The sequence below is a fragment of the Bufo gargarizans genome, chromosome 6, assembly GCF_014858855.1.
Source record: "Bufo gargarizans isolate SCDJY-AF-19 chromosome 6, ASM1485885v1, whole genome shotgun sequence".
Classification (NCBI taxonomy): Eukaryota; Metazoa; Chordata; class Amphibia; order Anura; family Bufonidae; genus Bufo; species Bufo gargarizans.
This window is the reverse complement of record NC_058085.1, coordinates 40696188-40709156: the sequence shown is the minus strand read 5'-3', so window position 1 is coordinate 40709156 and position 12969 is coordinate 40696188. Positions and strand designations below refer to the sequence as shown.

Genomic DNA, 12969 nt, shown 5'->3' with positions numbered 1-12969 from the left:
GAGGGAAAGAGGCGTAAATGTTTGGCGCAGGCACAGGTCGCAGCAGAGTAAGGGGGCATGGCAGCAGGGGTCACTTCCAGAGGCCCGAGCTCCCAGTGACAGCTCGTGGTTGTGTCTTGACCAGCAACCCAGCGGTTCTTGAATCATTGACATGGCCATATATAGAATCTGTGGGCAGAAGGTGAAGCGTGGCCAGGGTGCTAATGTTGGCACCACGGGCCTGCGTCAATATATGCAGCGTCACCATAAACTGGCCTGGGAGAACCGTGGGTCAGATGTGGTGGTCCAGTCTGCTGCATCACCCAGTGGCACGCAGCACCCAATTTCAGGCAGTCAAGGCTCCACAACCTCAGCCGAAGGGAGCTGTCTGTCCTTCCCATCATCTGCTGGTCCCGATGCTCCTGCTCCACCTCCTCCTCCTCAGTAATTCCATCAGCAATAGATCACTGAAGCGATTGCCAAGAGACAATATTATGCACGCATTCATTCAACGGCGCAGAAGCTGAATGTGCTCCTGTCCAAGTTGCTGGTACTGCAGTCCTTCCCTTTCCAAGTGTTGGACTCTGCACTAGAGTTGAGCGGACACCTGGATGTTCGGGTTCGGCCGAACTTCACAAAAAAGTTTGAGTTTGGGACCCGAACCCCATTGAAGTCAATGGGGACCCCAACTTTTGAGCACTAAAATGGCTGTTAAAATTTCATGGAAAGGGCTAGAGGGTTGCAAATGGCATTAAAATGTGGTTAAGAGCATGGCAAGTGCTCTGCAAACAAATGGTGATAGGGAAATTACTTTAAATATACGTAAAAATAAAAAATATTGATCTAGAAGGACGAGCTAATATGGAGTAGGAGGTTGAGGAGTCGGTGGCGGTGTAGGTGAAATCGGCGGTGGAGGAGGAGGAGGTAGCCTACACTGCTTTTTGGTTTTACATTTATTTTTTTAATTAGGGTACACCCCAAAACATTGGGAAATATAACCTGTGATGACCCCCTCCAGTCGTGCTAAACACACGTTCAGACAATTCACTGGCTGCAGGGCAGGCCTGCACCTCCAAGGCGTAAAGGGCAAGCTCAGGCCCTGTGCCCAATTTGGAGACCCAGAAGTTGAAGGGGGCAGACCAGTCATGCAGTACGTGTAGGCGTGTGCACACATACTGCTCCACCATGTTGGTGAAATGCTGCCTCCTGCTAAGACCTTCCATATCAGCTGGAGGTGCTGGTTGTTGTGGCGTGCTGACAAAGCTTTTCCACATTTCGGCCATGCTAACCCTGCCTTATGAGGTGCTGGCGGTGCCCCAGCTGTGTTGGCGGCCTCTTCCTCATCCTCTGCCTTCGCCTTGTGCTTCCACTGTGCCCCCGCTGTCAGGTGGGAATGCCACCAGCAGCGCTTCTACCAGCGTGCGTTTGTACTCGCGCATCTTACGATCACGCTCCAGTGAGGGAATTAAGGACGACAGGGATCCAGCAGCGTGGCCACCCAGTAATCAGCACAAGTTAGAATGTGGGTAACGCGGCGGTCGTTGCAGAGACACTGCAGAATATAATCACTCGTGTGTGCCAGGCTGCCCAGGGGCATTGAAAAGCTGTCTTCTGTGGGAGGTGTATCGTCTGTGTCCTCTGTATCCCCCCAGCCACACACCAGTGATGGCCATGAGCTGGTCTGGGTGCCACCCTGCTGTGAACAAGGTTCCTTCTCCTTCATCACCTCATCATCCTCCAGGACTGTGCTCTGTCTGGACAATAGTGTACCTGGCGTTTGTGGGTGCAGGAACCCACCCTCGGAGCCAGTTGTGAATGACTGGCCGGAAACCCTACAAAATGATCCCTCTTCCTCCTCCTGTGCCACATCCTCTTCCATCATCACCAGCAGCGTTTTTTCAAGGAGGCATAGAAGTGGGATAGTAACTGTGAGAACGGCGTTGTCGGCACTGGCCATGTTGGTGGAGTACTCGAAACAGCGCAACAAGGCACACAGGTCTCGCATGGAGGCCCAGTCATTGGTGGTGAAGTAGTGCTGTTCCGTAGTGCGACTCACCCGTGCGTGCTGCAGCTGAAACTCCACTATCGCCTGCTGCTGCTCGAACAGTCTGTCCAGCTTGTGCAAGGTGGAGTTCCACCTTGTGGGCACATCGCATATAAGGCGGTGAGCGGGAAGGCCGAAGTTATGCTGCAGCGCTGACGGGCGAGCAGCAGCATGGTGAGAATGCCGAAAGCGCGCACAGACGGCCCGCACTTTATGCAGCAGCTCTGACATATCGGGGTCATTTTTAAGGAATCTTTGCACCACCAAATTCAGCACATGCGCCAGGCAAGGGATGTGCGTCAAACCGGCTAGTCCCAGAGCTGCTACGAGATTTCGCCCATTATCGGACACCACTAGGCCGGGCTTGAGGCTGACTGGCACCAACCACTCATCAGTCTGTTGTTCAAGGCCCGTCCACAGCTCCTGCGCGGTGTGGGGTTTGTCCCCCAACAGATACGTTTTAAAACTGCCTGCTGTCGTTTACCCCTGGCTGTGCTGAAGTCGGTGGTGAAGGTGTTACGCTGACCGGATGATGAGGCGGAGCAGTAGGAGGAGGAAGCAACAGGAGGCAAACTGAAGCGCCCTGCAATCCTCGGTGGTGGAAGGACATGCGGCAAACTGCTATCCGCCTCAGGCCCAGCCGCCACTGCATTTACCCAGTGTGCACTTATGGAGATATAACGTCCCTGACCGTGCTTACTGGTCCACGTATCTGTAGTCAGGTGCACCTTGCCACAGATGGCGTTGCGCAGTGCACACCTGATTTTGTCCCCTACTTGGTTGTGCAGGGAAGGGATGGCTCGTCTGGAAAAGTAGTGGGGGCTGGGCACGACGTACTGTGGAATAATTTTGAAATGCTGGCATTCAGGGCCAGGGATCGCTGGTGGGTAGGGGAGGGTACTTCCTCTTCCGCTCCAGTGTTTGGGAGATGGAGAGCTGAACACTTCCGTGGGACACGTGGGAGATGCTTGGTGACCCAGGTGGCGGTGTTGCTGGCAGATCCTCTGTTTGCGGGGTGGCACTGTCACTCCAGAGGTGGATGAAGAGGCCACGATGCAGCAGAGGAGGAAGCAAGAGGAGCCAGAGACCTTTCTTGGTTTTTGAGGTGGCTACTCCACTGCAGCTCGTGCTTTGCACTTGGATGACTGGTCATGAAGGTTGTGCTCAGGTTGAGAACGTTCATGCCTCGCTTCAGGCTCTGATTACACAGCGTGCAAACCACTCGTGTCTTGTCGTCAGCACTTTGTCTGAAGAACTGCCACGCCAGGGAACTCCTTGGAGCTGGCGTTGGTGTGCTCGGTCCCTTGCTGCGGTGGGCAGTAGCAGGTGTACCGTCTAGGGGATGACCGCTCCGCTTTTGCACCCTGCTTCCTCTTCTGCTGTGCTGGTGGCTCTGTGCGACCACCGCCTCTTCCTCCGAACTACAGAGGTCACTCGCATGACCTTGATTCCATGTGGGGTTGAGGACCTCATCGTCCTCCACATCATCTTCCACCCAGTCTTCACCCCTGCCCTCCTGGTCAGTCTGCACACTTTCGATGTTTCGTCATCATCCGAGACATGTTGCGGTGGTCCTCCCATGTACTCATCTTGAAACATAAGTGGTTGGGCATCAGTGCCCAGCTACACAGCCATTACACAATACAGCCCTGCCCAACTACTTACACATCACACACATACAGCTCAGCTATACAGCCATTACACAATACAGCCCTGCCCAACTACTTACACATCACACACATACATCTCAGCTACACATCCATTACACAATACATCCCTGCCCAACTACTTACACATCACACACATACAGCTCAGCTATACAGCCATTACACAATACAGCCCTGCCCAACTACTTACACATCACACACATACAGCTCAGCTATACAGCCATTACACAATACAGCCCTGCCCAACTACTTACACATCACACACATACAGCTCAGCTATACAGCCATTACACAATACAGCCCTGCCCAACTACTTACACATCACACACATACAGCTCAGCTACACAGCCATTACACAATACAGCCCTGCCCAACTACTTACACATCACACACATACAGCTCAGCTATACAGCCATTACACAATACAGCCCTGCCCAACTACTTACACATCACACACATACAGCTCAGCTACACAGCCATTACACAATACAGCCCTGCCCTACTACTTACACATCATACATATACAGCTCAGCTACACAGCCATTACACAATACAGCCCTGCCCTACTACTTACACATCACACACATACAGCTCAACTATTCAGCCATTACACAATACAGCCCTGCCCAACTACTTGCACATCACACACACACAGCTCAGCTATACAGCCATTACACAATACAGCCCTGCCCAACTACTTACACATCACACACAGCTCAGCTATACAGCCATTACACACACATACAGCTCAACTACATAAACATTACACGGATACAGCTCATCCATATAAACATCACACACATACAGCACTGCTACATACACACTGGAATAACAAACTGCACAACAGAGTCCTGTCCTGCATACACAGAGCAGATAAACCTGACTCCTCCCACACGTGATCACATGGTCATGACATCATCATAGGTCCTTTACTTCCTCCTGCAGCACATCCTGGAGCCTGACTCCTCCCACACGTGATCACATGGTCATGACATCATCACAGGTCCTTTACTTCCTCCTGCAGCACAGCCTGGAGCCTGACTCCTCCCACACGTGCTCACATGGTCATGACATCATCACAGGTCCTTTACTTCCTCCTGCAGCACAGCCTGGAGCCTGACTCCTCCCACACATGATCACATGGTCATGACATCAGCACAGGTCCTTTACTTACTCCTGCAGCACAGCCTGGAGCCTGACTCCTCCCACACGTGATCACATGGTCATGACATCATCATGGGTCCTTTACTTCCTCCTTCAGCACAGCCTGGAGCCTGACTCCTCCCACACGTGATCACATGGTCATGACATCATGAAAGGTCCTTTACTTCCTCCTGCAGCATAGCCTTGAGCCTGACTCCTCCCACGGTCACATGGTCATGACATCATCACAGGTCCTTTGCTTCCTCCTGCAGCACAGCCTGGAGCCTGACTCCTGCACATGGTGGTAGTAATAGTAACACTGGATGCTCCATGGTGAAGGATTGTCAGAGGAAGAGGAGGACACGCCCCGCCCAGGTAAGAGGAACACTCACCAGCTCCACACTAGTCTCGATACCATGAAAAAAATTGCGATACTTGATACCACGCAAAAAATAAAACACCAAAAAAGCCGCTCACATTCCGCATTTTATGGAACGTCCGGCCCATAATCGAACAGTCCTATACTATTTTTTAGGGGGACAAGGTGACCAAAAACAATGGCGAATCGCGCGGTTTTTATTTTTCTGTTACGGCATTCATCGCCCTGTGTGCGTGCGCTGTGTGTGTCACCAGTTGTGCACTGGGCATGCGCTCCACACGCACACAGCGCTCCATAACTGTTTAACCCCTTCCATACTGTCTGGAAAGGGGCTAACCATCGGGCCGCTGCTTGAAGGGTTAAGCTCTCTCCCTCCCCACTGTGTGCGGCTGACCCTGGCCACCAATGAGAACAGAGAGGAGTAGAAGGGAGGGGCTGTGGCCACTGCGCCACCAATGAGTATAGTTAACCACTTGCTGCACACGTAACGCCGATAGGCGTCCGGGCGGCGGCACTCCCAGGCAAAATTACATCTATTGGCGTCATATCGTGAGAAACCGAGATTTCGCGTGAACGCGCGCGCGCGTGTGTTCACAGCGACGTTCAGCTGAGACGTTAAACTACAGCCTGCCAGCGCTGATCATTCGCTGGCAGGCTGTAGATGCGAATTTTTTTTTAACATCAGAAAGGTATATTAGACTCTGTTTTGTTAACAGCATCTGACATACCTGCTACCTGCTCCTCTGGTGGTCCCTTTTGCTTGGATCGACCACCAGAGGACACAGGCAGCTCTGTAAGTAGCACCAATCACCACACTACACCCCCCGTCACTTATTAACCCCTGATCACCCCCCTGTAAGGCTCCATTCAGATGTCCGTATGTGTTTTGCGGATTCGCACATTGCCAGAACTATATAGAAAATGCCTTTTCTTGTCCGCAATTGACAATAATAGGACATGTTCTATAGGCTCTACAAAAAACGCAGTGTTCGCCCGATTAGGCCTGATCTTGTGCGCACATTTGCGTTCAGTCCGCCCCGCCGCAGTGACAGAATTTTCTTTTTTCTGATCACTGCAAAAACACCGTAAAATCGCTGCGGTGCTATAAAGATCACTTTTGAGGGGCATGGCGAGTTCATAGAAGATTTGTTTTTTTTGCCACAAGTTAGCGGAAATTATTATTATTTTTTAGTTTTTTCTTACAAAGTCTCATATTCCACTAACTTGTGACAAAAAATAAAATCTCACATTAACTCACCGCACCCCTCACGGAATCCAAATGCGTAAAAATGCCCTATGAAATCCTAAAGGTACTCATTGGAATTTGGGCCGCTTTGCCCATCTTGACTGCAAAAAAGTGTCACACATGTGGTATCGCCGTACTCAGGAGAAGTAGGGCAATGTGTTTTGGGGTGTATTTTTACATATACCCATGCTGGGTGAGAGAAAGATCTCTGTAAATGACAACTTTTAAAAAAAAAATTATACAAAGTTGTTAATTTACAGAGATATTCCTCACACACAGTATGGTTATATGTAAAAATACACCCCAAAACACATTGCCCTGCTTCTCCTGAGTGCGGCGATACCACACGTGTGACACTTTTTTGCAGCCTAGGTGGGCAAAGAGGCCAAAAGTCCAACGTGTACCTTTAGGCTTTACAGGGTCGCTCACAATTTAGTCCCGCCCAAAATGCCAGAACAGTAAACACACCCCACAAATGACCCCATTTCGGAAAGTAGACACCCCAAGGTATTCACTGAGGGGCATAGTGAGTCCGTGGGAGATTTTTTATTTTTTTTGCCAGAAGTTAGCAGAAATAGAAACTTTATTCTTTTTTTTTCCCTCAGAAATTGTCATTTTCCGCTAACTTGTGAAAAAAAATTAAATCATACATGAACTCGCCATGCCCCTCCGCGAATACTTTGGGGTGTCTTCTTTCTAAAATGAGGTCACTTGGGGGGTATTTATACTATCCTGGCATTCTAGCACCTCAAGAAACATGACAGGTGCTCAGAAAGTCAGAGCTGCTTCAAAATGCGGAAATTCACATTTTTGTACCATAGTTTGTAAACGCTATAACTTTTGCGCAAACCAATAAATATACACTTATTGGATTTTTTTTTATCAAAGACATGTAGCACAATAAATTCTGACACAAACTTGTATAGAAATGTACTTATATTTGAACAATTTTACCAGAAAAAGTATAAAATACAATTTTCTTTTGATTAAGATCAGACAAACGAAAAATCTCAGCAGTCAAATACCACCAAAAGAAAGCTGTATTTGTGAGAAGAAAAGGCGGTAAAATTGATTTGGGTGCCAAGTTGCATGACCGAGCAATAAACCGTGAAAGTTGTAAAGTGCCGATTTGTAAAAAAGGGCCTGGTCACTAGGGGGGTATAAACCTGTGGTCCTTAAGTGGTTAATGCCTGGATACAAACGTAGCCTGCGTGTGCCGGCCATATCCCATACCAGGCCAAAATGAATGAATGATCAGGTCCTGAGGGGTTAATTGTGGCGGATCGCAGCGCACAGTCATAGAGGCCGGGTATGGGATATGGCCGGCACATGCAGGCTACGTTTGTATTCAGACATATTAACTATATTTATTGGTGGCGGAGTGGCCACAGTCCCTCCCCTCCTCCTCCTCTCTGTTCTCGTTGGTGGCGGAGTGGCCACAGTCCCTCCCCTCCTCCTCCTCCTCTCTGTTCTCGTTGGTGGCGGAGTGGCCACAGTCCCTCCCCTCCTCCTCCTCCTCTCTGTTCTCGTTGGTGGCACAGTGGCCACAGTCCCTCCCCTCCTTCACCTCTTCTCAGTATTATATTAATTGCGGTCACCGCCCCCCCCCCCCACCCTTACTACGTCCCTCTGCCCCAGGGTCCCCCCTCCTCACCCATTGGTGACAGTGGCAGCCTCTGATCGGAGCCCCAGCAGTGTAATCGCGGGGCTCCGATCGGTTACCACGGCAGCCAGGACACTACTGAAGCTCTCCATGGTAAGCTCCCTGCTGCTGTGTGTACTATGCACAGGGCAGCAGGGAGAGTGTGAGCTCCTATTCACCCTGATAGAGCTCTATTAGAAGGAATAGGACAAGGGTTTGAGTCCCTAAGGGGGGGGTGGGGGGGAGTTTAACCCCCCTCCAAATATGGAAAATAATATATCGCGATATATATCGTTATCGCACATGCTTCAAATTATATTGCAATATAGATTTTAGGCCATATCGCTTGTTTGAAAAACTCGCTCGTGTGGAAGGGGCCTTAGTGTCCTCAAAAATTATAATTTCTCAGCCCCTTCAATATACAGTCCCATGTAAATAACATCATCCCCTCCCCAGCCACCAGGGGTGGATTGGCCATAGACCTTACAGGGAAATTTCCCGTTGGGCTGATGCCCAAGGGGCCCCCTGAGCCCTCCTCAGACCGGCCAGTGGAAGTTTTTAGGGATGTATTTTGTGCTGATGCGGGCAGTATTTTGTGAGGGACTATGGTATTTGGCTCTGTTGGGTGGTATAACGTGCCACAATATGGTATTGCTGGCCCCGCCAACTTGTTTTGGCCCTGCCTTCCATTAATTTGGACCCAACTACAAAACCGGGCCACTTTTTTCCAGGGCCACTTTAAGTTCCCAATCCGCCCCTGCCAGCCATCATCAACATACTTTCCCATGTAAATAACATCACTTCCTCCCACAGCCGCCTTCAACATACAGTCCCATGTAAATAACCTCATCCGCTCTGCAGCCACCTCCAACACACAGTCCCATGTAAATAACATGACCCTGCCCCAGCCACGTCCAACATGCAGTCCCATGTAAATAGCATCACTCTCTTCAGCCCTAACAAACAGTCCCAGTTAAATAACCACAACCCCCAGCATTCCTCTTGCTCTCACACCAAATCCTTCTCTTCACTTGCCTCTCCTCATGTAGCAGACCTCGCCACCACTTTTACCCCAGGACTTTTCTTCACTGAAGCGCGCCATCCTCTCCTGCACTGGTCACATGATGGAGAAATCATCGCAGGTCCTTAACCACTGCTTTCAGCACTGATCACATGGACTGTGATGTCATCACAGGTCCTTCAGCTCTTCCAATGCATTAGATTCAATTGTATTGCCGTCCTGAGGATGACAATACAGTTCTATCTATCTGGCAGGCAGTACATTTGGGACCGGAGATCTGTATAGGGGCCACCTGCTGATTGTTTAGGGGTGTTGGGAGTTGGACCTCTACACTGAGCTCATATTGATGACCTATCCTGAGTGTCGGAGAAACCCTTTAATGACCGCTGTATTTTGTCATGCCGCTTTTAAAAAATAATTCTATTAAACTACAACATCTGTGTGGTTGTGAGGAGCTGCCAAAAACCAAATCTGCCAACCCAATGTCTGTCTAGATAGTAATATTAACAGGGATCTCAAGTCTCCCGGTTGTTCAGGGAGTCTCCCGCTATTAGATAGCGGCTCCCTGACGTCCGCATGTGAAACAATATATCCCGGAAAGGTTTACTGATAGCAGAGCAGAGAGACGCTGGCAGCAGGGAGGGAGGAGCGTAATCTGATCCTAGAGTAGAAGCCAGCCCCTCCCCTCTCCGCCCACCCCAGCCTGCAACCAATGAGAGCAGAGAGACGCTGGCAGCAGGGAGGAGCGTAATCTGATCCTAGAGTAGAAGCCAGCCTCTCTCTCCTCTCCGCCCACCCCAGCCTACAACCAATGAGAGCAGAGAGACGCTGGCAGCAGGGAGGAGCATAATCTGATCCTAGAGTAGAAGCCAGCCTCTCTCTCCTCTCCGCCCACCCCAGCCTGCAACCAATGAGAGCAGAGAGACGCTGGCAGCAGGGAGGAGCGTAATCTGATCCTTGAGTAGAAGCCAGCCCCTCCCCTCTCCGCCCACCCCGGCCTGCAACCAATCAGAACTCAGGCAAGCAGCTCTGAGTCACACACTGTACAGGAGGGAGTCTAAGAATGGAATGAGTCACAGGTTAAAAGAATCTAAAGATCCGACTTAGAGACTCATTCGATTCTTTGAGTTAAAAGAACCGTAAGTCAGTTTACACTGAGGCTGATGACCAGGCTGCAGCAGTGATAGGGTTAAGGGACAGACGGCAGTCAGCAGAGAGATAAGAGGCAGGACACAGAGTTTAGATTACAGGTTGAATTAACCCTTTAGGGTCAAATTGGCTTCTCAAGGAGATATATATGTTAAAGGCATCCCTTCTTCTGTCTCATTCTAGAGATGTATTTTTTTAAAATACATTTACACATTTAACCCTCCATTTTAATTATATTATTTACCCCAGTGTTTAATTCACCCCCCCCGGATGCTTGTTTTTTTTCCTACAGTGGGGTAGAAAATTACACACAGGGTTTTAAAGAATAAACTTCCTGACTCAGACCAAGAGCCGACTCAGCGAGTGAATCGAAGCATTTGCGCATGCGCACTGCGCAACCTACGCTTCGGTTCACTTGCTTCTTGTCAGCTCAGCGAATGAACCGAAGATTCGATTCATGAATCGGTTCATTTGAATGAACTGATTCGAATGAACCGATTAATGTGAAAGATCCGAACTTCCCATCTCTAGTTTACTCGCAGTAAACCTTTCCGGCAACCTGTAGCAGTGTCCCCTTCTCGGCGCGTGCGCACAGTGCAAGGAGAAGCCGATGCCGGCAGTCCGCAACGACGCATCAGGCTGAGCCTGTGCGCACGCACGGGATCTCAAAGCGGGAGGAGGGGGAGGGAGGGAGAGGCGGCACTGAGGAAGGCACTGCGGCGCTGGGCACGAACGGCGATGCGTACGGCCGGGCACCATGCATCCACAGACCTCCCCTGCTTGGGCACCTTAATTCAATGATTGACAGGTTAGTAAAACCAGTTTTTCCGCAGAATAAAGCCACAAATAGCTTTTATAAGGCCACCTTAGAAATCAGAATGCTACCCTGGACATGAGCATATGTTTAGCTCACAGGGTGTATAGGTGGTGACAGAATCCCTTTAATCATATACATAAATATGATAATTTGGGGCAGGGTAATGAGCCCAGTCCTCCACACCATAGAGCAAAGTGGGCAGATACTGCATATGTCTGGAGAATGTAATAAAAAGTTAGTGAAAGAAAAAAAATTAAAAATAAAACCTCCCTGAAATGAATTTTTGCAGGTTGGGATGTCTCTAATAATCTTTATGTATCGCCAACATTTTCCGCAACGTTTTACAATTACCCTGATTGGACCTGTAGAATCCTCCACTGCTCCAGCACTGAGGCTCCTGTGGTCTCTTCAGTCTGTTTACATCACTGCAGCGACAATATTGTTTGGAGCTCTGATGGCCGTATGTATGTGACCTGACCATTGAGGCCTATGGTGGTCACGTGCTGTGGCATTACTGATGACGTCTTCTATTGGCTGCAGGGTCATGTGAAGGTGTGACATACCATGAAACTGCCTTGACCTCACACATGTTTCGATCACTATAAAAAGAGAGAACACAACATCTACACTTTATTATCTCTTCCGATGTCTCGTCTCATTGTCTCCAGTATTTGTATTTTACATGGGATTTTGAAGGATTTTCCATCGTATCATCTTCTTTCCTTTCAGGTTCCTACAATATAGGATCCTCTCAGTGGATATCTTCTATATGACATCAATCTCCTGATTGACCCTTCAAGGATGGATAGGGACAGGGACAATATGGCGGAGAGTATAATAAATCTCACCCTAGAGGTCCTCTTCCGGTTTACTGGAGAGGTGAGAGATTATGACTGGAGAGGTGAGGGACTCTGGAGATGTATGGAGTGATATTTATTACTGTGTCTTTCCATAACCAGGACTACACAGTAGTGAAGAAGACCTCTAGTGAGTGCTGTCAGGACCCTGTGTCTGAAGGATGGGGAAGAACCCTGAGCCCAATCATGGGGCCTCCACCTTACCCCCTGATACATGAGGAAATCAATAGAGAGAAGATCCTAGAACTCATCAGCAAGATGATTGAGCTGCTGACTGGAGAGGTGACACTCCTGGGAATGCTGGGATGTTATACAGGAACGTTATGAATGGATCTGGGTGATGACTGTATCATTGTGTTGTCAGGTTCCTATGAGGTGTCAGGATGTCGCCATCTATTTCTCCATGGAGGAGTGGGAGTATTTAGAAGGACACAAGGATCTGTACAAGGGCATCATGATGGAGGATCACCATTCGCTCACATCACCAGGTAATAGACATGACTAAATACACACGTCCTCTCATTATCTGTGTGTAAGGGATGAATTTCAGTCACTGGATGTGTTTCCTACAGTTAAGGGAGAGAGAACAACACCAGAGATATGTCCCAGTCCTCTTCTTCCACAGGATGGTTCAGAAGAACATCACAATGTCCCACAGGATGATCAGGTAGATGGAGATAAGGTCTCATGAAATGTCCCCTATGATCTGTAGAAGGCTGTGAAGATCTTGTGTTCGGTTTTGTTTTATCCACCAGTATTATATGTTTTATCCTTGTATAATGAGAAAGATGGATATGGCAGGATTACAGTTGACCATAGACATTACATGTTGTCTGGATCTTCTCACAATTTTCTGCCTATGGAGACTTTTAAGATGGCCTCCTCTGTAAACTGCTGCAGACCTTTTGTGGCTGCACAAGAGTGGCACAACAGTTTTCTGAGATTTCCTTGGCCATTGAATAATACAAATGGTCAACCATAGTTGTGCTCGGATTGTCAGCTTGAACATGAACATCAGGAGATAA

At 49.0% G+C, this 12969-nt stretch overlaps 1 long non-coding RNA gene across 1 annotated transcript; it reads left to right on the top strand.

The window, feature by feature from the left end:
• Nucleotides 1–5075: 5075 nt before the first annotated feature.
• On the top strand, nucleotides 5076–12103 carry LOC122939871. Its single transcript, XR_006390190.1, has 3 exons — nucleotides 5076–5208; nucleotides 11817–11966; nucleotides 12047–12103. It is a non-coding gene; the product is annotated as an uncharacterized LOC122939871 (long non-coding RNA).
• Nucleotides 12104–12969: the final 866 nt, after the last annotated feature.